General features: G+C 39.2%; 1 protein-coding gene across 4 annotated transcripts in view; it reads left to right on the top strand.

The window, feature by feature from the left end:
- Positions 1-24,563, top strand: part of SEMA5A (semaphorin 5A) — a 505,914-nt gene that overhangs the window by 137,180 nt on the left and 344,171 nt on the right. The window contains exon 3 of one of the 4 annotated variants that reach the window (XM_074387337.1): positions 4,728-4,784. The exons of the other annotated variants lie outside the window; for them this stretch is intronic. The gene's annotated coding sequence lies outside the window, so the exon portion shown is untranslated. The remainder of the gene's footprint in view (positions 1-4,727; positions 4,785-24,563) is intronic. 4 annotated transcript variants of the gene reach the window in all.

Genomic DNA, 24,563 nt, shown 5'->3' on the forward strand with positions numbered 1-24,563 from the left:
CCTGGAGGAGACTGAACGTTCTTTTCAGGGAACACTTTGCATGGGTTTAGCTAAAACCCTCTGTCTCATTCTAAACAAATGCTCTAGTACTGACAGTCACAATATTATTTGCCTTCGTTAGCCTTAGTTTACCCTCCTGTAGGTGATATTTTATAATCATGATAGCATAGTTAATGTGAGTTTTATGTTTTGTGGATACAAGATTAATTCTGATTTTCTCCTTTCATCCCTTTCTCATTGGTAACTCATGAGCACAGCTGAGTTCATGGGACTGGAGATGAGTAACCCTTCTGGCAGTGAATGATACCTGGGAAAGATGGGACTGGACAATCAGTACAAGTGACAGGAGGGAAGAGATCAGCCTATTCTAGTTGGGCATTGTACAGGGAGGCTCAGGTGTGCCTCTAGGGTGGGCAACTAGCAACATACTTTTGCTTCCACTTCAGGCAGCACGCACGTCACTTGCTTGTGGGATGAAGACACATAGCCTCTGATGAGGCTGAGTTCCGAGGGCACCCACTGTGCAGATATGGAACAGAGAGCACATGGAAAACTTGCTTCCTATTTGTCTACTGGAGCCCAGTGGCTGAGCTAAATGGTGTCCAATGAAGAAAGCTCATCAAACTCTGGAGCCTCTACAGATAACTAGTGGCACAGCAAAGAACATACTACAGATGTGCCATCTGATTTCTACCCTTCCATTAGGCAGTGTCTGGCCCCGTTTCTTTTGCGTGGGGTAGAACTACTAACTTGGGATGCATGGAAGTTGACTGTAGTTTTTGGAGTGGTGCTATAATCTATTTTATTTAGGTTACACTGTATACGTGTTTTTCAAATGATCACAAGATGAAATGAGAAGTACCTTTATAAAAAAAAAAGTGCAGGTGGAAACTCATTTGCTCTGACTCAAGAATAAATACAGTGAGTCGATAGAGAACGCTCTGTTGTGGAAATGTAGGCAGCTTGAATGTCTTTTTTCTGCTTTTATTTATTCTTTAAAAAAAAATTTATTTTTCTTCATTTCTTCTAAAAAATGGAGTACATATGCCCAAAGTGCAGATTTGTTACAGAGGTACACGTGTGCCAGGGTGGTTTGCTGCGCCTCTTGACCCGTCCTCTGTTTCTCGTCTCACCCCCAGTCCCCAGTGTGTGATGTTCCTCTCTCTGTGTCCACGTGTTCTCATTGTTCAGCTGCCACTTATGAGTGAGAACATGCGGTGTTTGGTTTTCTGTTCCTGTGCTAGTTTGCTGAGGACGATGGCTTCCAGCTTTAACCTTGTCCCTGAGGAATGTCTTTTTTCTTTACCTGCAGATTGTTTTATTTGCTTACTTATGTCTGTGAAAAGAGTAGCCTGAATGTTTTGCAAGATTAAAGACAAATAAAATGAAAATCCGAATCCTGTGGAGATTGACTGTTGAATGTCCAGATAAATCACACAGTAAAACAGCCCCAGGAAAATGGAACAAAATGCCTTCAAAAGGTGAATTAAGAAAGGAAATCACTATTTGGAGCATGTGTAATGTGAAAGAAAATGTATTAGTTATACATACTCCATTTTTAATAAGATCTCAGTATACAACTAGGCGCAGTTGCTCATGCCTGTAATCCCAGCACTTTGGGAGGCCGAGGCAGGCAGATCACTGAGGTCGGGAGTTCAAGACCTGCCTGACCAACATGGAGAAACCTCATTTCTACTAAAAAATTAAAAAATTAGCTGTGTGTGGTGACAAAAGCCTGTAATCCTAGCTACTAAGGGGGCTGAGGCAGGAGAATCTCTTGAACCCTGGAGGTGGAGGTGGCAGTGAGCCAAGATCTCACCATTGCACTCCAGCCTGAGCAATAAGAGTGAAACTCCATCTCAAAAAAAAAAAAAAAGAAAAAAAAAAGAAAAAGAAAAAAGAAAAAAAAAATTCAGTATCATTCCGGAGTGATTTGTTATATTTAATTTTTAACTTTCTTAATAGACTCACATGATCGTATGATTTTTTTCCCAGTTATTATAGGTATATATGCATGCTTAACTGTTACTTATACTCTTTCTTTTATTTAATAAAAACAAATTAAAGGAACTGAGAAATAAAACTTTAGTGTGAACTTTTAATTAACAGTCTCTACAAAAGAAATTCTCATGATAAAACAAAAGCTAAAAGAGACTTTTTACTCATCAAATTATTTTTATAGGTATTTTCATAGAAGATGTATAAAATTTTGTAATTAGGATTGCATTGTGCCTGGATATAGAAAAAAAAAACCCTCAGTAAAAGATTTACTTAATATGAAACCAGAGAACAGGAGGGATGTTAACGTGTTTGTTAAAACCACAGAGTTTTCCAAAGATTTTTTTTTTTTACCTGGAGGCTTTGATTGGGTATCTGCATGAGTGATCTCCAGAAAGCAACCTGCGGACAACACAGTCCCCGATTTAATGCCTTGTGTCTGAGTGTCTGAGGAATGTTTTGCTCTGTGGCCAGGTGCATTTAATCATTCTCAACACCTCCTCAGAGCGAGAAGTGTACTTTTGCACAGGGAGAAACGTAGTCATGGAAAGGTTTAAGATGGTCTGAACGTCAGCCAGTAAATCAGTTACAGAGAGGGAGTCACAGCTGACGAACCTTGGGCACATGCAGGTAAAGATCACCTCACAGGTGTGGGTGGGGAGGGGCTCATGGGGCTGGGGGCGTGCACCAGACCACAGGTGGATGTGCAGAGGGATGTGGAGTTCTAGTTCTTGCTTGACCATGAACTCAGCTTATCAGGTGAGTACAATTTTTGTCACATGGCTTCTTCATTGCTAACTGCCAGTAACTTAGTGGCCCAGCACAGCCTAAGAAGGGATTTGGACTCCTTAGTTGAGAGGTATAGCCTAAATCCTAAATTGCACTGTGTGATATTAGACTTTGAAGGTTTAGTGAGAGGTGTGTTTGGGTGAATGATTATCTTTTGACTTTTCTAGTGAATATTTTCATGTGTCATCAATCATGTTTCTTACCCTGTAGATATGAAACTGCACCTTTCTGTAAAAAACCTATTTAATGATTAGCCAGGGTGCCAGGGGATGATTGAAAAGTATCCAGTTGGCATTAGGATTCGAGGGTTTTCTTTTCAACTCTGCTGCCAACTAATTCAGTGTTTCTTGGGTAAACAACTACCCTTCTTCAGGTCTTAGTTTCCATGCCTGTGGAAAAAAAAATATTTGTGGTAAAATCAGTGATTTTAAAACTGTGTTTAAAATGGCCCCAGATTTTCTTCAAAATGCTCTCAGAGGAGGGGGATACTGGGCTCAAGACTCTTAAAAATAGGATTCTGTTGTTGAAAAAATCACTGGCTGTGTCTTGGACTCTATGGCATTTATTTTAAAAAATATAACTTAAAATTTGTTTTGGAACTGTCTTTGGTATAGAGTGGCTACACATTGCGGTGGTTCAGAGAACGTGGCGAGATGGCTGCCCAGATCCCAATTTCAGTTCTGTGAACTGGGGCACCTTTCTTAATGTCCCTTTGCCTCAGTTTCTTCATATGAAAAACGTGGATTATAATAGTAACCCTCGTGTTGTGCTGTTATGAGGATAAATCAATTGATAATATAAAATACTTAACATCATGCCTGTACCTACTAAGCACGACATAGGAGTTAGATCAATAGATGCCCATCCATCGGAAAGCTTGCTTCATAGCATGGAGGGAATTTCTGTAATTTGTGAGCAATTCAGTATTTACTGCACATCTAGTGTGTTTCAAGTTTAACTTAATAAGTTGGTAACCTAAGAATTTGTGTGGAGAGGGCATCCCAGATCAAGATAATGACTTCAGCTAGTTTTGGAATTGTAAAAGTACCAGAAGTAGAAAAGTCTAGTGGAGATAAGATGTGTGAGCTGGAGTGCTTTAGCGGATTATGTTCAAGGAGAAGGTTGATTTTGCTGGAGCCCAATGCGGGATTATGATTCCATGCTGTGAAGAGTGAGACTTCTAGGCAGCTGTGATGGCGGTGGTGGTGGTGGTAGTAATGATAGTGCTGGTAATAACAGTGGTGTTGGGGATTGTGGTAGGTGGTGGTGATGATGTTGAAGATGGTGGTGAAAATGGTGGTAGTTGATATTGATGATAATGGTGAATATGGTGGTGGTGGTGATGACGTTGGCAGTGATTGTGGTGTGGTGTGATGGTAGTGGTGATGGTCATAGTGCTTGTATTGGTAATTATGGTGGTGGTTGTGGTGGTGTTGGTAGTGATGGTGATGCTGGTGGTGGTGATGATAGTGGTAGTGATTGTGGTGTGGTGGTAGTGGTGATGGTCATAGTAGTGGTATTGGTAATGATGGTAGTAGTTGTGTTGGTAGCGACAGTGATGGTAGTGTTGGTGATGGTGGTGGTAGTGATGGTGGTGGATGGTAGTGATGGTGGTTAAAGTCATAGTGGTGGTGTTGGTGATGATGATGGTGGTTGTGGTAGTGGTATTGGTGGTGATGGTGGTAGAGATGGTGGTGATGGTGATGAGGATGATGGTGAGGCAGGACTGCAGACTCTTCTTTTTCCTTAATTGACTTTTGTGCTACGCACTCACCATCCAGAGCTTAAAGGCATCTGGCAAGCTAGTGCATCAATTGATAAGGAATAGCTTAGTTGACCTAGCAGAAAGAGGGTAAGAAATGGGGAAAATATGGGTGGGAACTGAGTAAGTTTTTTTCCCCTCTATTCTTTATTGCTGACCCCTGTCCCCTCTTCCACAGGTGCACACTTGGCTGGTAATTCTGTTGCCACAAGCAAAGCAAAGTGAATGCAGCCAGGTAGTTTATGGGACCCAAATACACTTCCTGGGAGGTTTGTGGTTCCTAAGTTTTGGAAATGTGTTATGAGAGTTGAATTTCAATGTTCATTTACCAAACTGTGCTGTCCTTATTACTGTGGTAACAGAAGCATATTTATCTTGTATCCATCATATAACTGATTTTTAAAATCCATGTTTCATTGTGTTAAAATTATGTTGTAGCCATTCAGGATACAGTTTTGATTACCATGTGTAGCACTTTATGTAAGATGATATTAGCATAGTAGGTAGTGAAGAAAATCAAAGTATGGAAAATCAGATCACAATATTATCTTTTTATGTTTAGTCTACTTGTTACATACCCTTTTTTTAGATTGTATCTTTATGTGTAGCAGTGGTCCTCAATGAAAGGGAGAACAATTCTGTCCTCTCCTCCTCTGGAAGGGGACATCTGTCAACACTCAGAAACATCACTTTGATTGTCAAGACTATCTCTTGAGCTACGACCATCTGATGAAAGGCAGCAGGCAATACTGCTAAACATCCTTCAATGCACAGGATGCATCCGTAATAAACATGTATCCTGTCCAAGATGACAGTTGCGCCGAAGCTAAAGAACTCCGGAATAGAGTGTATATTCTCTGAGAAATCTGATAGAATACTTTTCTCATTTTAGAATCTCTTAATTCTTCCTTCTCCAGATTCCATGATAGTAACTGTCTAACTTTCACTGAAAGACTTGTTTGAAATCCGTCCACTACATTAAATCTACTTGCATTGGGCTAATTTTTTAAAATCTTATTTCTATACATTCACTTCACATAAACATTTCAAATTTGTGTTAAAATGACAGATGTTTTATGATTTTAAACCTGATATTTTATCAGTTCTTAAACATTAACCTATAGCTGTTTCTTTTTTTCTAATTTGGTTTTGAGTTCCTTAATACCTGTTAAAATTTCTTTGAATAATTTTTAAAATGTCCAGTGCTATCCATACTTTACATATCCAATAAATATTTAAGGTTTAAATTTTATATTTGATGCATTTATACGAATCAAAATATTTTATTGATATTTATAATTCCTTTTATTAAAGATAAAATCAGTGTTGTTTTTCTTTTCCCAAAGTAGAAATCAAGTCAATACTCACTGGATTTGAGTACTGACATGAGGGCAGTTTGTTTTATGTTTAAGAAAATAATTCTAGTTTTCTACGTTTCTAGGCCTAATTATTACAATTTTTAAAATAAATCTCAGCTGGGATCTTTATGTGACTATTCCCATTGGCCAGCATTTTAAAAGCTGTGTTAAGTTTTCTTTATGTCACACATTATAAATTAGTATCACTGCCTTTGCTGAACTTAGCAATAAGTCAGTCATTGCCACTGGGAAAATGTTTGTATTTGGCCAAATACTGCTCTTACGCATGTGGAGTCCTCTGAGACAGAGCTAATTTGTTGTCATTTTAACTATGTTCACTTTTGTTTCTAACAAATTATTTCCTCCGTGTCTATTTCTCTGACTACATAAGGCAGAAGAACTCTAGTACCATCATGATTCATGGCAAATTGGAAACTCAAGTTTCTTTTATTCCTGATGGGTAAAGAAGGGTCCCAGATATTCATCATCTTGTCATGTTTGCTGGCCTGTGAGTCCTATTCTCTGCTGGCCACTCCTGAGCTTGTACAATGCACCTGTCTGAACCTGCTTACCATGGATGAGCTGGTGACCTCTCTTACAGATATTGTTTACCTACATATGCCTTCCATATGGCCAATTCAATGATAAGGAGTAATAAGTGATACAGAAGATAATCCAACATGTTTGAAGTTCCTCCTTTTAAAAGGACTTGGAGATTACCTCATGATTATTGACCATTAGCTGTCCACCCAGCATTCTGGCCATGCTTTGTACATATTAGCTCATTCACTCCTTGCAAATGCCTGGAGAGACTGTGGGGTATGAGTATCCTTATTTACCCACAGGGAAACAGCACCTCATGGGGCTGAAGTCACTTTGCCAAGACTTTCCTGTAATTGACTCAGCCCTGTTCAGATGTGGGTCTAGTATTATTCTCGCTTTCTCTCTCCCCCAGAATCCCATTGGCTTTGATTAGACATCATTCAGTTCAATGAGGCTGAATGAAGATGACACAGACTCAGAAGAAATGCTGTCCTGGAGCTTTGGACTTTAAACATTGCTTAAAATTAAGAAACGTGCTGCCTTTTGAATGGAAAGATTAGAAAGCCCTAAGTTAGAATTCATGGCTACTGGATGATAGGAACAATTTTTCCAGAGTACGTATGTCAGTCAAATGGTGAAATTCCTGGGGAATTTTGAATGTCTGGGGAGTCTGTTTTTCTGTGAAGTTATTTCTAATGTTATTCCCATCCTCAGGAAGGTCAGAAAAGCTGTAACACATGGGTGTTTTCAAGACCCTATTTTGTTTCTTGATGTGCACACAGTCTCAGAAACCATTCCTAGGGAGTTAGCTGTTTGGGCTTGTTGTTTCATGGTAGGGTAAAATAATGAGTATCTTGCTTAACACTCTGTAACTCTAGAAGTTGCTTCCAAACCACACAGTTTCACATTAAACTGGGTGAGGGAACGTGCTCTGGAGAGCTGGTTACCTTATATTCGCCCTTTCTTTGGTTGGCGGGATAATCCATCCTGGAATCTAATACTTTTCAAAAGGAGGGCATAACTTACGGTTTCTGGTTGTAACACCAGTATCCTTTTTACATGAATTAAGCTTTGGAGGTCACCTGAGACAGTCCACCTGGAAGGTCTTAGTGTTTGTTTATTCACTAGTGGCTGCATTCTTTCTGTGATCTAAATAACTATCAGAGGCTAGTCTAATCAAAGTTTTTACCCTGAACAAAAGGAAATTGCCTTCAAATTATTTGTGTCCAGTGGGACTCTAGAATGGTCTTTCATAAGATAAACCTCCTAATCACTCAGTGTTGCAAATATACATTTTAAAATAATGTGATTAAATAAGAAATCTAGTGATACAGCCTTAGAGACTCGAGCTGTGTTAACAAGTCTACAAAAGATTTAGCCTTGGCAGAAAGATGTATTGCTGGTATTAGAAGATTATGGGCACCCAGGCTGCAATATGGGTGCTATTTTTCTCATTAACGTATACATACTGGAGATTGTTATTTGAAACCACTTGACTTTATGAGTATGATTAAAAAAATCATTGATGTCTTCTTAATTTAACTTCATGGCAGGCAGCTAATGAAGATGTGTATCGCCATGGTTCTGGAAAATATGACAGCTGCAGATTTCATAGATAGGAAAATGAACAGAGGGATCATACGTACTACTTTTAAAACCAGTTCATTACAGTGGCTCACGCCTGTAATCTCAGTACTTTGGGAGGCTGAGGCGGGTGGATCACGTGAGGTGAGGAGTTCGAGACCAGCCTGGCCAACACGGTGAAACCCTATCTCTACTAAAAATATAAAATTAGCCCAGTGTGGTGGCATGCACCTGTAATCCCAGCTATTCGAGAGACGGAGACAGGAGAATCGCTTGGACTGTGGAGGCAGAGTTTGCAGTAAGCCAAGATAGTGCCACTGCCCTCCAGCCTGGGCGACAGAGTGAGACTCTGTCTCAAAAAACAAACAAACAAGCAAACAAACAAAACTGATTCACAGTAGGAGGTTTAGGTGAGCTTAGAACTGGGATGTAAACACTCTGTAGTCTGATACGCAGACCTTTGCCGTGTTTCTGACTGGCTGTGGTGGCAGCAGAGGAGAGCTGTGAGTGAACAGTTACTGTTTGCCTTTTCTCTCGTTCTCTCCTTCTATTTTAATACGTTCTTTGTTCTAAAGTTTAAGCCTCTGTGCACTGTCAAGGAGTATTCAGCAAAGAGGATTGGCTCATTTTTCAGCAGAGTATGAGATGGCTTAAAATTAGGGGTTCCAATTTTCATTATACTGTGACAGCAGGTATGTGTTAATCATTGCATGCTAGTCAGTGTGAGATGACGCATGGAGGGAATTCAATATTACAATCCTCACAGCAACCCACGGGGAAGTACAATTAATATCATAGTATTGTAACGAGGCAGCTGAATGTTAGTGAGGTGAAATAACTTGCCCAAGGCCACCTAGCCAGCAAGGGGCAGTGCAGAGACTTAAACTCAGGTGCCTGGTGGAGGAGCTGGGCTTCCTAATCTCTTACGTACTTTCTCATCTGTCTTACAAACATTGCCTGTGTCTCTGCAATGTTTCAGACCTAAACTCGATTGTGATTAAAAATATGTACTATACTAAAAGAGTGTCTTTGTCCTTGGGCTTGTTTGTATTGGGGAATTAAGTTTATAAATAATTATATCACTCTGTAAGTGGACATAATAAGGGGTATATACAATGAGTTTCGATGCAAAGTGAAAGGAATAATTCATTCTCCTGAGTGATAACAGAGGGTAATTAATATGGCTTTTTTGGATGCATTTGTGGTGGACATTCATAAAAGAGGAGAAGATAGAAAATTGATGTTTGGAGATGGCATTTGGAGGATAAAGAGCAAGGGCCATGTAGGCATAAAAATGCTGGTGTCAAGGGTGCTGAATTGTGGGTGCATGGTGGACCATGAGGCAGGAAGGGGAATTTGGAGTGAGTTTGTGTTGCATCTTGCTGGCCATATTCAGGGACTGTCATAAGACCAAGTCTAGAAGGTCCTGATGGAGGGGCTTAAGCCATGTTGAGGATACATGCGAGGAAAAGGACAATAGAACCGGGGATGATTCAACCAGGATACTGCTGGGGCAGGGTGAGAAGGACATTCAACAGGTAACACCTTGTGGCCTCTTAATACAGTGCTGGTGGTGTATTGGGAACCTTGAAAGCATGGTGAGATTATTGGGTCCTCAAAACCTTGACAAGTAGATTGTACTAGTAGACTGTTTCACCTCACTAACATTCAAAACCTCAAAACCTTGACAGGAAGATGGTACTAGAGCTTATTGGTTACTCAAAAACTTGACAGGTAGATGGTACTTCTTCTTAGAAGAAAGAGAGTTGACAAAGAGTAGTAACTCTTTTAAAGCCACATAGCTGGAATGTGGGACATATTTCAAACTCACATCTGTGTGATTCTGCAAAGAGCTCAAAAGGCCCATAGATAGAATGGTCCCATTTACATGGAGGGCTCATAGGTAAAATGATAGCATCTCTTGTGAAACTGGAAGTGAGAATGAGACACTCCAATTTTACAAAATCCAGAGAGGTGATGAGAGAGGAGATAAGCTGTCAAAATCCTTTTTTGCACTGTGATTATATGTTTATGGCAGAACTTTTTAGTTTCTGGCCATGACCTACATCTCCTTGTTAGTTGTAGGAATGACGTGAATGTTCTGTGGATCCTCCTTTATGGATTGACATTAAATGAGACGAACAGGCCAAAGAAGTATAGTTGAGACATGAGAGTCCAGCATTTGAGTGTATATGTGTATAGAGTTAATTGTTGTGAGCATGTGGTTACAGCAAATAAGGACATATTTTTCTATGTTATAGACCAGTGGAAATAAGTGTGTAGCAATTCATATTTGGGACCTTATTTGACTGGGACAAACTTGCATTTGATTTATTGGAGCATGCAGAAGACAGCGTGCTGACCTTCTCAGAGGCACTGCTTTGGAGGGAATGGTGACGGTTTGGAGAAGAAGTCGCTGCTTATGATGACTGTGGTGTGCTTAGCTAGCAACCCTAGGCTGATTCTTATCTTTAATTTTTTAAGGAAAACTTCTATAGGACAAAAATATTGCCCAGAAAATCCCATAGCATGAGAGACTTACCTAGCGATCAAGGAATTAATTTATAAAAGGATGCTTGCTAAGGATTTATGGAACTATGATTTTGGGGAACATAACTATTTTGTGATCTGAACACTGTTTTGACAGCACATCTCACATTAAAGCCCCATGCTGTGGGAACAGTGGAATGAGGGTGATCCTGTCAGGAGCTGAGAAGAGGACCACAGGGGGATGCTGAGTCCTTGTAATCGCAGAGATGTCATGTGACTGAGGCCTCACATTAGGAGGTGGAACATATGGCCTGTGGGATAGTTCTGAGATTCTAGAAGAAAATGTTTAATAATTAAGGGCGGACACAGTGGGAAACATTGTGTTTGGCCGACATATGGCACTAGACCCTTCTCTTCACTGAAACTTAACACACTGTGCAGTAAAATATGCGAGCACTTGAGATTCATACATAGTGGAAGAAGTAGGTCCAGGCAGTGGGCATGGCTTTTGTGGATCCTGCTCATCCACCTTCATGCTTACTATGCCTTCCGGCTTGCTCCTCTCTTTGGGAATAACTGGTACTGAAAACGTTTTCTTTAGCTATTTGCCTTCTTTGCTTGAGCAGAGGAAAAGAAATTCTGGGGAAAGAATGGAAACTTTTATTAGATAAGTTTGGATGAAGAAATGTGTACCTCGACTGTCAGGATTGTCTAAGGGTACACAAAAACATGCATTTTGGGGATCAGAGTGAGTTTCTGAGCTTAGAGACAGGTCTTTACCAACACAAATATTAAATAAATCCGGGAAATAAGTAATCTAAAGCATGAAGTAATTTACAATTCTAGGTAATGTAAGTTATAATACATTATAATTATATAAAATGTAAAGTATTTAATATAATCGAAGAGCTAATTTCTTCATGAATATTAATTTAGCAACAAGCTCTCTGGAAAACTGGTTCATTTCAGTAAAATGTGCATTGTGTTCAAACTATTGAAGAAGAATGTCAATTAAAAAAATTTTTAAAGATCCTCAGATTGTTTAATTCATCAAATTATTCTGATAAATGGTAATGATATGATAAAATGATCAAAAGATTTTATTTTTGTTTAATATTTATTTATTTATTTGTTTTACCATGGCATATGTGTACCTATGCAACAACACTGTGGGATGGGCACATGTACCCCAGAGCTTAAAGTACAATTTAAAACATATTTTTTTAAGTTGTCTGAGTTTAATTCTTTTTTTTTTTTTTTTTTTTTAAGTTTTACCTTAAGTTCCAGGATACATGTGCTGAATGTGCATGTTTGTTCCATAGGTATACATGTGCCATGGTGGTTTGCTGCCCCTATCAACTCGTCATCTATGTTTTAAGCCCCGCATGCATTAGGTATCTGTCTTAATGCTCGCCCTCCTCTTGTTGCCCATCCCCCGACAGGCCTTGGTATGTGATGTCCCCCTCTCTGTGTCCGTGTGTTCTCATTGTTCAACTTTCACTTATGAGTGAGAAGATGCAGTGTTTGGTTTTCCGTTCCTGTGTTAGTTTGCTGAGAATAATGGTTTCCAGCTTCATTCATGTTCCTGCAAAGGACATGGACTCATTCTTTTTTATGGCTTCAGAGTATTCCATGGTGTATATTGCTTTTACTTTGTATGTATACCAGTAACTTTTCCCCCTTCACCATCTATGTCAAGCAAATGGGAACTTGGACTATGGAAAGTTTCATATATAAAGAGCTCTTTCCTTTCTTTTTGTGACTCCCATAGTCACTGCTACCACCAAACACCACTGTGGAAGCCCCTCTTCTCCCAAACTGAGAGGCTCCACTCAGGGTCCCTCCTGGTCATCAGCCATACCTTAATCTTTCTCTATCACCAGCTCCTGTTGGAACCATCATCACAAGAACCTGGTAGCCTGAGTTGGTATTTGGAAATTATTTTTTAATAACAGTTTTACTGCAGATATAAATCACATATCATAAAATTTACCCTTTTGAGATTTTTCATAATTGTTTATATATTCACAGAGCTATGTAACCACTACTGTTAACTAATTTTAGAATATTCTGATGATCCCAAAAAGAACACCTGTGTCCATTAACAGAAATTCTCCATTCTTCCTCCTATCAACCCCTGGCAATCACTAATCTGTATTCTGTCTCTATGGATTTGCCTATTCTAGATATTTTGTAGAAATAGAATCATAAACTGTGTCGCCTTTTGTGCCTGGTTTCTTTCACTTAGCATGCTTTCAAGGCTTATAGCATGTTATAGCATCCATGCGATAGCATATTCAGCACTTTATTCTTTTTACTGGCTGAGTAACACTTTGTTGTAGGATATACCACATTTTCTTCATCTGTTCTCCATTTATTAGTTGATGGACATTCAGATCATTTCTGCTTTTTAGACTATTTTGAATAGTGCTGCTATGAATATTCATGTACAAGTTTTTATGTGACAGATGTTTTATTTCTCTCAGATATATACATAGGAGTGGGATTGCTGGGTTACTGAAATTTATTTTTTACAGAGAGGTGAATATCTTAGCACTACCTTGAAATGCAGCCCTCATTTTTCAAAGTTAAAAAATGTGTTTTCTTCCTTGGTGATGATGGTACAGTATTTTTGCAAATTATCAGGTTACTCAAAACAATCAGTCTTTATACCATTGGTATCACGGGATTGCACAGTGGTTTTGATTCAGACACATGTGAATTCAAGTCCTGGCACAGCCACTTTCTAGATTGCTGATAACCTGGCACTAGAAGGTTCTCTTCTCCAAATCATAGTTTCTTTTCTGGATTAAACTTTGGCCTGTGTTTTTCAAACACTCATAGTTTTTTCCAAAGCTTTTCATGACACTGCATGTAGAAAATGGGAATATTTTTGTTGGCAAATTTGGTAAACAGAGGAGACTCTTCATCTGAAGGGCAGAAGGCTTGGTACCTGATCTACGTGAATTGCAATTTTTCAGTATCTTCAGCCATGTAAGTCTTTTCTACTCTGCTGAGGCTCTTGTCTGTTAAGAAATTGTTTTCTCAATGTGCTTCCAGACCTGCCCCTTGCTATAACTTTTTCTGTTCCAATCTGCGAGAATCACCATTAACTACTGGAGAAAAATATTGCACAATAAGCTATGCTTTTGAAGGATTATGATCTCATTGTATTTTATCTTCAGTATGATATGGCGGGGGAGAACTCTGAAGTTAAATGAAGATGCCAGCTCTGGTGTTTTTGAACTCTTTAGCTCTGACTTCCATTTAGGAAGTTATGGATACTCGCCACCAATGCACTTAATGTGATCTGGAGTTTGATGCCACACTGGCGTCATATTTCTTCTAGGCTTCTGGATATCATAGTGTTTTCCTTGACTCATGTTTCTCTGTTTTCGTCTTCGTCAGTGGTCTTTGGTCATTGTGATGCTTATGTAAAAATTCTAATTTAAATTCTAGTTTTTTATTGTGGAAAAAAAAATATTTGGCCATGTGGGATTTCCTGTAGAGAAATTGGGCATATCATTGGATCCCATTTTATTTTTCTCTGAAGATGATAGTGTGGATTAGCTCTTCCTATCAGAAGAGCACCACTCGCTTGCCGAGCTGCAGGGAACCATGATCAACGTGGTATTGTAGATTTAGGATGAGGCTGTTTGGATGGTGATTTGGCTCTAACTAGATATGAGAATACTAGTAATTTAAAACATAATTAAGAGCTGCCTTTGACACTGTCTTCCACATTCTTGATGGCATCTTCAAATGTGACCATGTATAACAAACTTATGGGGACTGGACTTACCAGGAAAGCTATTGTGGTGCTCTGGTGGTGTGAATTAGAGAGGGTGCTGAAGCTCCTCATTCGTCTTGATTCTTGTCTGCAGCATCTTCTTAGCAAAAGGATATATGACATTTTTATAATAATCATACATGCTAATTTACAGTAATCTTGCAAAAGCAATTACCCAACAGCATTAATATTATACAAAGCCATATATCTCAGAACGTTCTAATAGTTGGATGTGTGTTTTTCTCCAGATGTTTATTATAACCTTAAACTGCTGCATTGTCAAGTCTAACAATTATTGAGTACTTGCAGTGGGCCTGGCACTGTTCTAAGTGTTTTACGTTAATTAAATCATTAAATCCTTGCAAACCTTATGAGAAAGGCACTAGTATTATCTCCACTTGAAGATGGAAGTAGAGAACAAACAACCAGGAAGAGGCTGAGCTGGAATTTGCACCCTGGCACTGATAAGTACAGCCGGAATCCCTATAGATTTTTTTGTGTGTAACAATTTGTATTTTTTATAAATTATAAAAATGTATTTTTATATTTTAATATGAGAGTGTATGTGTGCATTCACATTAGCACTCATTTGTGTGTGCAGTTGTGTGGGTGTCTATATGTGGGTGTGCAACTATGTGTGTGTTTATGTGCTGTACATAGAATTGAGTTTCTGCCAATACAGTTGATATTATAATGAGCACATTTATCTTAAAAGCCATGTCTTGTCTTCTTCATTTTATTTTGTATTCTTTGGTCCTGTTTTGTTTTTGTTTTTGTTTTTTTGTCTTCTTTGTTCTATTTGCATAGAACTATTTCCCTCTTCCTCAGTAGAAGCTTCCAGACTATGCTTGTAACACATAATAATCAGACTAGATTGAATATATTTCAGTGTAAATCTTTGCTGACATCTGTGTTAAAAATGTCTGTGGGGATTTGTTTTAATCAAGGATGGTGAGATAGCAGTCTTAAGACAGGATGGTCTCGAAGAAAAGATTTATTCTGATACACTCTGTAAACAGGAGGCTCACTATGCTACACAGGGCCACGTGGGAAAGGACCAGGGAGGATTGGGAGGCAGAAGAGGAGTGAAGACTGAGGCTTGCAGAGCTTCGATTGGGGTTCTCTCAGGAATGAATGGGCAAGGCAGGGTGGGTACACTAAGTATTGGATTTGAGAGTTTGAGTTTGGTGGATTCTGGGCTATATGGTGTTCCCCAGTGCTGTGGTAGTTGGCCCTGGGGTGCTTTAGGAGAGAGGAACATTGGCCCATTAGGTGAGAGTTTGATAAAGGAGATGGTTGGCAGTGTGGGCTCTGGTTTGGTTGGTATGCAAAAGTATCCTCTGGGGCGTTGTTTGCTCTCTTCAGGAACATGCAAACCCTGGGAGGGCCAGTTTCTCCAGGATCAAGGCTCCAAATGCCAGAGGATCAAGAATGTAGAAAATAGGAAAATATACTCAGCACAAATTATCTGATGAATTTCTTTGGAGACTGTCCAAGAGATGAAACCAATTAGGCAAAGTAGATAAATAATGTTAAGCTCTTGGGATGCATTTATGTGTATGTGTGTGCGTGTCCATGTGCGTGTGTGTGTGTATGTGCACATGCATCAAATTAAAAGAGAACGTTCCGTTAAGCAACTATACCAATTGTCTCACGTTTGTGTTTTAAAACTCACAGTCATTAAAGTACTGCCTGGTCTTACAAGTTGTAAACTAACTTTTTTTCCAGACTTCTCACATGGGTAGCTTCCTTCTACAACCTATCAATTTATTGTGATACATGGGATTTGTTGCTAAACTAAATAGATCTGTCTGTGTACCCCTGCAAGGAAGTGTCCTTAAACGATGAGATCTGTGCTTGGGAAACAGCTGACCTTCCAGAATGAGGTGTTTGTTCCTTAAAGCAAAGCCCCATCACCTCCAGTTTCATCTCTGTGGTTAATGACCTGTTTCTTACGTTACTGTGGTCCTAATCAAAGAGAACTGCAGGGATTTTTTTGAACAGTAAGATTAAGCATAACATTTTTCCTCCTATATATGATGTTAGAGAAGACGCATTACTTTTATCTACTCACACAAGCAGAAATGCAATCTATAGCTTAGAGAGAAAAAAATGTATGCTACCTTTCCTATAATGAATTAAGAGGTGTGTGCTATTTACCTAGCTATGTAGGAGCCACTTTGAGGACCAAAATGCAGTATTGGCAGGTCACAGTGTAAAGTATTTGTCAATGACACTGTGTCTGAGCATTTCTTCCTGGTATAAGCAGAGAGCTTTGGATAATATAGTTTATCTTAAGGAACTGATAAAACCAATTTCATTCCCTTAGGTTTAAGTGACTTTTTTCCCTCTGGGTAAACTGAATCTAGCAAGTAAGAGGTAGCAGGTTCCAGTTTTAGGAGTGGCTACCATTGGCTCACAGGCCATACCTGTATGCCACACATTCTGAACATAGTTTTTTTTTTTTTGGCCCAACTTCACATAAAAATAACAAAGATTTCATGTTCAGTTTGGAGAATGCTTATGGGAAGAAGACCTCTGCTTTATCAAGGTTTATATCTTCACACCACCTGTTCTTTGAACCAGTTCTTTCTGTTCCACACCACAGCAGCTGTTCCCTCCATGGTTTTTTGCTGTCTAATACCTGGCAACTCAACCCTGAACTGAATCGAAATACGTGCATTGAAGTCCTGTCTCACTGGTCAATCCATAAAACTAATCTTATCTCCATCCTTTAAATATTTTGCTCATTTTAAATCACCAAATTAATAAATGCATATTGTTGAAAGTTCAATATAGAATTATATTTTTTAAAATTTCCCTACTACTTAGGAGTATCCACAATTTTCTTGGCACTTACAAAGATTTAAGAAGAAATTTGGTTTAGTCAAACATTGGAGTTTTTATTCTTTATTTTTAATTTATAGATAAATAAATGTCTACACTTTTTTTCCACTCAACATGATTATTGGATTTATACACTCAGTATTTAGAATTTTACTACAATGGTTTTATAAGCTGTATAATATTTAATCATATGGATGTGCCATAATTTATCTGATATTATTACTTATAACTTTGCTCTTTTCAAACAAAATGCATTTGTTCCTCCCCCATTCTTGGTAAATTCTATCTTGAGACTTTATTTCATTTCTCTGCCTAAAGTGTGGTCTTTCGATTTCCACTTCCTTAACATGATTCCGCCACTTCTGAAAACTGTCGGCTCCCCAGCCTCCTCCCAGATCCACCCGGTGCTTCTTTCCATGACTTGTTATTGCTTGGTTGGTTGCTATGTTCATTCCATAAATATTAGGTACTTTCTACGTGCAAGAAACTTTGGTGGGCAGTGAGTAGCCACAGTAACAAGCAGGCCAGCCTCTGGTCTTGCGGCCTTAATGTCCAGCAGGAATGCCATATCCCACATCATGGGAAGCCAGACTTCATGGCATGGCCTGCTGAGGGCCGGGGAGGCACGGATGGTGTGTCCTGAGCAGGCTTCCTGGAGGCTTCCTTGCTTCTCACAGGGCAAATGGTTACCACTCTTGGGGAAGCTGGTGTTTGATCTGGACCTCAGAGAGTGGATGAGGTTCTAATGTGGACATGGGGGAGTGTCTTCCAGGTAGAAGGGTGGAAATGGGAAAGTGTGTGGCCTAAGAAGGATTATGAGTGACCTAATTCCATTGGGGGCTTGATCACGGGGAGTACCTCTGCTGTTCATACCACACTCATTCATATTCACAGTAGCACTACTGTGCCACTTCCATTTACTTGTCCTTGCACGTTTAGTTTTATCAAATTCAAAATATTGCTTAATTTTGCTTGTTTTTTTATTGGTGATAAATATTGATTTATTATATTATTTTTTCTCAATGTCTTATTTCTAATATTTATGTTGCACATAGCTGTTGTCCATTCATTTTTACTGTGATGTAATAGACCACGAAAATTTGCATTCTCTCCATGGACACCTGTATTTTTCTAATTTTTGCTATTATGAACAATGCTGCTATGGGCATTCTTTTATACATTTTCTGGGCAGATGTTGAATTTTCCTGAGGCTAAGGCAGCATGCTCTCACAGTTTTTATTAAACAGTGAAATGATTTCATTGTCTTTTTTTAGGAAGACACAAATTTGGTTGTTAGACATATCTTTCCTGCAAGATTTATAAAGCATTTTTTCATAGCCTTTATTTGTTTGTAATTGTCTAAATTTTTTAGCGCTTCCTAATTGCTAGTAAGTGGTCTAAGTTCTTTCAAATTAACTCATATAATTTTAAGCTGTGGTTTTTATCTCCATGTTATAGAGCATGGAAACCGAAGCATAAGGTTAATGGTGGAGCAAAGATTTGAACTCAGGAGATCTGGACCTGGAGTCTGTGCTCCTAATGTCTGTGCAAGGCTACCTCTCCTAAACTAGTGTTGGAGACAGGGCGGATTCACTGGGACTGTGTAGGCTGAAGAACACCATAGATGGTTTTTACTCTTTTGGACTGAAAAAGGAGACAATCAGACATCAAGCAACAGTATTTAACCCCTTCATTATTTAGGAACTACTTATCAAATGGATGTAATCTGTCATTCATTTTTCTGGCTTTATATTGAGGATGAGATCCTTTTTGTATTTTCATTAACCTATTCACCATCACATAGGTTTTAATATTATGAAATATAGAAGTGAAAACATTTGGGGGTTACTTTTCCACCACGGAGATCTTTATTGTAATGTTCTCCATATTTCAGGCTAATGAACTGAAGAATGTGATACCGTATGTTCACAGCATGTGAGATGTCACAGCATCGCATTATGTACTAATCATTAGATGCTTTAGGGGAAGCTAATTCTGTATTGACTTTGTATTCCTAAGTTTCACCTAATAGGCTGACTGTGAGCTAACATGTACACCTGTGCTTTTCCTTAGCAGCTCTTCTGAAACTTGCCATAAGCGCTACTCAATGGCCAAAATAAAGTGAATGACTTATTGCCTTTATTTAGTAGAAGGTATTCACAGTGAGTTATCACTTGCGCAATGACTATCTTGGTTTCTGGCCTTTCTACTACCTAGTTAATTAGTAGATAATATGTATATGGGTCATACTGTGTCCTAGACCCTGGGGATAGTGAGAGAACAAAATAAAATCTCTGTACTTCAGTTACTTGTATTCCAGTGGGTTAAACAGAACTCATTACAACGACGTCAACTGACTGTCATAATCTAAGTTCTGTGGTTCCTCCCATTCAAGCTTCCATAACCTTCCAGAGGACAACAGCCTCTGGAAACTAGTGGTTTGCTTGGTCCCGGTTCGTTTAGAGGCAATTTTTTGTCTCAGGTAGAGGTGAAGAGGGAGATGGAAGATGCAGTTTCAGGCACAGGCTGAAAGTGATATGTATACTTATATCCTCCAGCCAATACATGTTATTTAAGTCATGGGGCTGAATGCGCCCATCACGCCACTCCGCCCATGCCTCAAAGGAGGGTATACAGATGGCCGACAGAGGAGTGCACATGACACTGGCAAAGCCATTGCAGCATTTGCTGGATTAAATCCTGGTCAGTGAGGTCTCTGGTCCCGGGGTCAGTGAATGATGCTGCAGCTACTTAGTGAAATTTTCATCCATAAGAAAACATGTATTCAGGCCCAACAAAAAGTCAGTTGTTAGAAATAAATCATCAGCTCATTTCTTCAGCCAGATGATCTGTGTGTCTAGCATGGCTCCCAATCCTTAGTCAATAGGCAATCTTTGCAGAAGTGAGGGACAGCAAGATGACTCTGTTTTAGGGCCAGGGGCTTTCTGATAAAATTTTTACTTCTATTTGGCAATGGACCTTCCTGAGTCCTATCTCTACATCTGCAAAATAGCAAGGAATAATAATACTTATCTTTACAGGTTTATTTCAGGAAACTTGTAAAAGATGTCTGAGTACCATGTATAACCTGCTTTGCATTTTTGTACCTTTTTATTGTCTAGTTAGTGAAATCTTTGATTTTTATATGATATGTTTTGCTAATTTTTATTTTAGGATGGATTTCTCATTCTTATTTTTAATATCCTCCCAAAAAAATAGTAATTGGTGCTCTTGAGGTCTGACTTTTTTTGAGACAAAAGATTGTAACAAATTTCAATTAACTCAAATGTATCAGCATTGACATGTCTAGTCCTTTGGATTTAAAAGGTTTTATCAGATATACACTGTGTTATTACTGACTAAAATCTGAAAACATCCTCAGAGCCCTTTCCGCTAGATAGTCTAGTTTATCTAAGCATATTAGCAGTCTATTTTCTGTAAATTTATGGATAATATTTTAAGGTATTCATATTTCTTAACCTAAAATTATTAATTTAGTAAGTTTCTTTCTGCTGTGAATTGTAATGTCCTCCTTTTTTGTCCTTTGACGTTTCAAGTGGGTTCCAGTGAATTATGTGTGTTGGAATAACTTATCTGACCCCCTTAGGGTTCATACATTTGGTTATATCTTCCGTCTGCTTTCATGTTTCTAGGCCCAGGAGACCTCTTTTTTTTTTTTAGTTTCTCTGGCTATAGTAATCCCTTCATCTCTTTGACTATTAATTGGAAAATTATGACATTTAGAAAGGACATTTTTCAAAACCATGGGAAACTTTGTATTTGGGCCAGATGTTAAAAGAATTTTAATAGAGGGATAAAACATCTGTGACAATGAATGGCAGAGTCATAGAAGGAAAGGGAACTTGGATGGCATTTTAATGGAAGTGCTAATATTGTAAATAAGGTAGAGAGGCACATGGTCTTTTTCTCCATCAATCTGCTTTTCAGGTGTTGATTGTTTGTCTGCACCATGTTCAGTACTGTCTGGAGACTGAGGTTTTAGCAGACTTGTTTTAGAATGAGGCAGATATACAGGTAATTGTAGTTCTGGATGATAAAGGTCATGATAGGAATAAGCATCAACATACAGTGGGGCCAGATAGGGATGAGAGAAAAGTGGAAAAAAATTCACAGAAGGCTCCTTAGAGGTGACGCTAAAGGATTGAGATTAATGGCAAGGAAAGTCAACAACAACAACAAAATGGCTGAAATTGCAGAGGTAAGAAACACGGAAGGTTGGTCAGGATGGAGAGGAGGGCATGGATTCTAGATCCAGATAAGGGAAGGGTTGTCAAGACACTGACAAAATGAGGGGTGAGTTTTGGGAAGATGGAGGAGGAGGGAATGGTGGGTGAGCCCTTGAGCTCTCAGTTGGCTTGTGATGGCATAGTTAGCTAGGAGAGGAAGTAGACATAAGAGACAGCCAATGAAGACAGATAATGAGGTCTGCTTTAGAGCAGTTGTGCCGGCGTTTTAATATAAACACCCCTATTTTGATGTATGGGTCTAGATTATATACAGAGATCGGAGAGAGGGTCTCGATTTGAGAGTCACTAGTTTTTAAAGACCACGTGAAATCATGTGGGCTTAAAAAAAAGGGCCTCCGAGAATGTGTAGATGGAGAAAAAAAGTGAACATTCAGAAGAGGTTGGCGTATACCTTCATTCAAGGAGAATGCTAGATGTGAAGTAAATGCAGGGCGATTGGGGAGTTACAGAATCCAGGGAAGAGAGGCTGTCAGGAGATATTCAAGGAAAGGCCAGTAGTCACAAAGGCTATGGAGGTGTCTAGTCACATAACCCTGGATTTCACAAGCAGAAAGTTATCCGTGATGTTGACCAGACTGATGACAGTAGGAGAGTGTGGTCTTTTCTTCCCACGGAGGTAGCATTGCTTTTCTGTATTGGCATAGACTCCACATCTTGCAGTGGACAAGGGAGAGAATGGTGCCCCGTTCCTGTACATCTTAGCTAAAAACGAGTGAGAGCTATGAATAGTAACTTCATAGTATGAGCACCATTTGTAACTAGATTATTTTAGTGTGTCTGTATGAGTTTCCTGCACTGAGGAAACATCTGTAGGTAAATTCTTTAGAAATTGCCCATGGACTTGCATTGCCTTGAAAGCCCATTATTTAAGTATTTTTTTTCTTACAAAGGGCTTTTGTTGGTTTAGCTGACACAGAAGTGGATTGAATGAACTTTCACTTAGTTTTAAAACCTGCTGACAGATAAAATTAATATTGTCTTTGTATAAATAATAATTTTATCTAATGGACTTCATTTATTTTTATCATTCCTCCAGGCTATCTGGAGCTAAACAAGGGGAAAAAAGCAAAAGTGTAATAACAATTCCCTTTGAAGAGAGATATAAAAGAAGGTCACTGGCGCCGAACACTTATCAAAATGTATAAAATAGTTTAATGTTTGCTTTTTTCTATTTTATATCATGAGATCCTTTTATATAGCCATAAAATTCCATCTCCTCTGAGTTCAGATATGTGGGCAACAAAGCCAACTTCTTCAATTACCTGAAGGTGGCAGTGAGTGGTGTTTCCGGACTTCAAGGTGGTTGGTGTTTCAGTAACACAATCCTAAAAATGTTTTCTTAATTCTTTATGACAAACTTCTTTTGGCTCAAACTTGGCAATCAAGACATATGGATTAAAATAATATAAAAAAGATCTTGTTGTTTAAAAGTGCACTATAAACATGGAAGATGTGATGTATTTTTTGAACGTCCTGATTCTCTCATGGGATCAATGTAATAAGAAGAAACCTTTAATTTCACTGTATTTCCCAAAGAATAAAATGTTCAATTATTATTTTGAAAAAGATTAGAAGAATCTATTTACTTGAACATTGCATTAACTTAAGTTTATTGTTTTATTGATTCTTCGTTTAATTCCACTTCCTGCACTATACCTAGAATATCTGAGATAATAGCAAGAAAAGAGCATAGATTCATTTAATACATTCTTTCTAGTGCTGCACACACAGGGGCTTTCATTCTCCTGGATTGTCTAGTCTGCTTCATTGAACACTCTAACTTGAACCTCTTTAAAGATCAGTTTCTATATTCCCCCATTCAGGAGGATTTCTTCCTTCTTCTTTGTTTCCCAATGAGTTTAGTTCTATTCTTATTTCTATTTCGTAAATATAAAGAGATTTTCCTTTGTTTGACTGCTCTGGGCTGTGACCTTGGAGTACTGGGGCTACTCTCCTCTTCATCCTTGCTCCTGTCTTGGAGAGCTGTATCTTGTCTGCAGAAGAAATCCTACAATATAGCTGGATGAATATGGATTAAGGACACCCTGAAGACGGCTTGTTTTCTTGCCTTAGATTCTTCCCTGATTATTTTCTCTAGAGACAAGACTATGCTCCTAGTCTGGGGGTGATTCAGGTCATGTGACCTTATGGCCACAAGTATGTGATTTTAGAAGCTTGAGCAGGGAGGTCAGGCTCTACAACAAGCAGCCAGAGGGTAACAGGAACCATCTCAATGTGGCCTGTCACATGCTCTGTTTAATCTCTTTGAGCCATAGCTTCCTCAGCTACAAAGAGGGAAGTGAGACTAAATGATTTGTCTTTCCTCTTTCACCTTCCAAATTCTGGGAGTCCTTGACTTATTTCTTGTCTCAGAGGTACCAAGGCCCTAAGCCACCTCACAATGGGCTTACTCAGTGGCAGGGGATGGGTGAATTACACGTGGCCCAGAGGATATTAGCTCTGTTTTCTCTGATTCATTCAGGCAGCCAGCTCAGCATGTTGGAGCACATACACTTGGCACTGGAACTCTGTGTAGAATTGTTTAGAATAAAAAAGAGAAGCAAAATGTAACCAAGTCTTAGAAACACAAAAGGTTTGGGTCTATCCAAGGCAGCCTTTCATGAGGAAGCAGTGATATGGCAGGCACTTTAATGTCCCATCTGGTTTCTGGAGAGGAGCTGCCACTGTGGCTGGTGTCAGCCACTATGGTGTGACCATGGAGGACAGTCTGGATCTGGAGTAGTGGGAGGATTCGGCAGGTGAGGGGCTCGTGGCCTCAGCAAGGGTGGAGACATGGTTACCGGGCGAGAAGGCTGCAGACACTGGAGAGGCCAGAGGGGCCACAGGGAAGGTCTTGCAGTGTGAGTAGTGGAGAAGGATTAAGAGGGAGCTAACTCTCAGCTGTTCCCGGAAGAGCATGATATTTTCTTTGAAAGGCAGAAGGTGAATCCTGAGTTTTTGAATAGACAGGACTATTTACTGGGCAGTAGCTGACAATCATGCACTAGACCCCATCTTTGGCTATGGCAGGGCGTGTAGGGCGTGGCTTCCGGGTTGGTTTGTTTGGTGGAATGATTCTTTAGTAGTTCTGCTACATTCAGTCTGGGAGGGGACTCTAGTTTCTGGGTGAGCAG

The sequence above is a fragment of the Saimiri boliviensis genome, chromosome 1 (genome assembly GCF_048565385.1).
Source record: "Saimiri boliviensis isolate mSaiBol1 chromosome 1, mSaiBol1.pri, whole genome shotgun sequence".
Taxonomy (NCBI): domain Eukaryota; kingdom Metazoa; phylum Chordata; class Mammalia; order Primates; family Cebidae; genus Saimiri; species Saimiri boliviensis.